Genomic DNA, 2,279 nt, shown 5'->3' on the forward strand with positions numbered 1-2,279 from the left:
TCCAGCTTTCATGGACACATGTGGCGTGAGGACCCTGGAAAAGGAAAGTAAATACTCTGGATGAGTTTTTTCACAGCTCCTGAGATCATGCCAATCAATAATTAAGTCTAAACTACAAGAGAGAAAATGAGCAAAGCCCATGAGAAAATTTCTGCTAACCCATTTGAACATATGTTTAACTTTAATGCAGAGCAGTACACGTGCATCTAGCATCCTAACACTTCGTATTCCTAAGGCACAGGCACATATTCGCCACGTAAGTCCATGTGCTCCTCAAAATCAAATGCTAGCAATAAAAAGATGAGCAGTCTAGATGCCCATCAATAATGGTTGGATTTCAATATATTATCCTTATTATAAGATAAGCCACCGGCTACTAAATATATGCTTGTACGTCTTGACATGGAAATATGATCAAGTTAAAGATAAATATATGTTAAATTGTAAAGTGCAATAAATGTGGTGTGAAATTTTTCAGTTTTATTAATTTTTATTCATCATAATCAAGAAATTAAAGCTGTGTATGTTCAAGATGTGCTTGCTGATGATCCCAGAGGCACGAGTGCCGTGAAGTGATGACCTGCGCGCTATTAAACCTGCCCATCACCTTGCAGAGGTAACTCTGTGCCTGGTAAAGTTGAATACCTAAGATCCACTCTCTCTCGAAATTTCAAGTATGCAATGTATTATTTGGGGGATTAGACAATTTTTTCTTTTAAAAGTTTAAGTCCTCATTAGTCCACGTTTGGAGGCCAGCGATGACATTCTCCCTGGGGAACTGGCGCACATGCAAGACATGAAGTGTAAGCACCGCTCTGCACATTTGGTCTTCAGAACCGTGCATCTTCTCACTGAACACGTAGAGCCTCTGGCCCGTACTCCCGCCTTGGTCCCCTCTGACCTGCGGGACAAAGCCTACAGCTCTTGGCCTCCTCCAGTCCCACTCAGGGTCCCCACATAAACGAGATAATGCAGCACTTGTCTCTGTCTCTCTGACTGACGTGTGTTGCTCAGCTGGTGGCCGCAGATCCACCTACTCACCCAGCCACACTGGCCCAAAAGGCTGAGGCTCCTTTCTGAATAACATCTCATAAAAATAATTTAAAGTAGCTGGGCGTGGCGGTGCACACCTGAAATCCCAGCACTCGAGAGGCTGAAGCAGGAGGATGGCCAAAAACTCGAGGCTAGCCTGGGCTACATAGTGAGTTCAAAGGCAGCCTGAACTATGTAGCGAGACTCTGTTTCAAAAAAACATTCCTTAAGTTACTCAAATGTGAAAATATAGTTATTTCGATTCTGAGTTCTGCATGGGAAAGTTGATGTATAACTTAGTGTTTCTGGAGCATTATTTATTTCCTTTCATTTAATGAAGTGTTAAAATATGAGAAAAGTTGAACTTAACAAACTTGTTTCTGAGTTCTCCCTAAGAAAAATTGATAGGTTACTTAGGGTTTCATACTATTTTCATAACACTCTCAATGAGTTTAATGCTCAAAAGAAAGGATCTAGGAGTGTGTGCAGTCTTATAATCCCAGCGCTCTAAGAGCCTGAGGCAGGAAGGTCACAAATTCAAGCTCAGTCAACAACTCAGCAACTTAGTGAGATCCTGTCTCAAATAGAAAGAGGGGTTCTGGCGGTGTAGCTATATCTGAAGGCCTTGGGATCAACCTCAGTACCACGAAAAGGAGGAGGGCTGAGATTTGGTGCCTTGGCCAATAGATACACATGGTGTCACCCTAAACACCTGAGGGGAGGGGGCAACCTGCATTAGGAGAGAACTGCAGAGCTGGAAGGCCAGGCTTGCGTGTCAATGCTAAGGAGTTTGGGTTTTATCTACAAAACAGTGAAGAGTTTTAAAACTTTCTTCTCTGAATGCAACACCATGTATTTCCATTGCAACAGCAAGCAGAAACACCGAAACAACACTTAACACGTGGAGGCAGATTATTTTACATCAACAGGCACTGATCAGGGTCATTCTCAGAATATCAGGTCCCGAGGAGCAGGGAAGGCGGGTTTTATAGGGTTGGCTGCAGAGGGGAAGCACAGAGGCAGAGCACTTGGCTGTCTTTGATTGGCTCTTACAATACGCATCACAGTGACCAGCTGTGCAACACACTGACCAGCCAGCCCTTTCTAGGAGACAGTAGTAACAGGAACTGAAGTAAACAGGAGGCTGCCTGGCAACTAACACACTGGCTGAGGGGCGTTTTCTGCCATACCATATGGCTTATTTTTTCAGTTGCCTGTTGTGAAAATAATCTTAAGTGAATTTTGTT

The 2,279-nt window shown here is 43.4% G+C and overlaps 1 protein-coding gene across 1 annotated transcript in view; it reads left to right on the forward strand.

The window, feature by feature from the left end:
* Positions 1-2,279, forward strand: part of LOC106147476 (olfactory receptor 1G1-like) — an 18,387-nt gene that overhangs the window by 14,526 nt on the left and 1,582 nt on the right. The gene's annotated exons all lie outside the window — the stretch shown is intronic.

Source organism: Chinchilla lanigera, unplaced genomic scaffold (genome assembly GCF_000276665.1).
Source record: "Chinchilla lanigera isolate Chin_1 unplaced genomic scaffold, ChiLan1.0 scaffold00166, whole genome shotgun sequence".
Classification (NCBI taxonomy): Eukaryota; Metazoa; Chordata; class Mammalia; order Rodentia; family Chinchillidae; genus Chinchilla; species Chinchilla lanigera.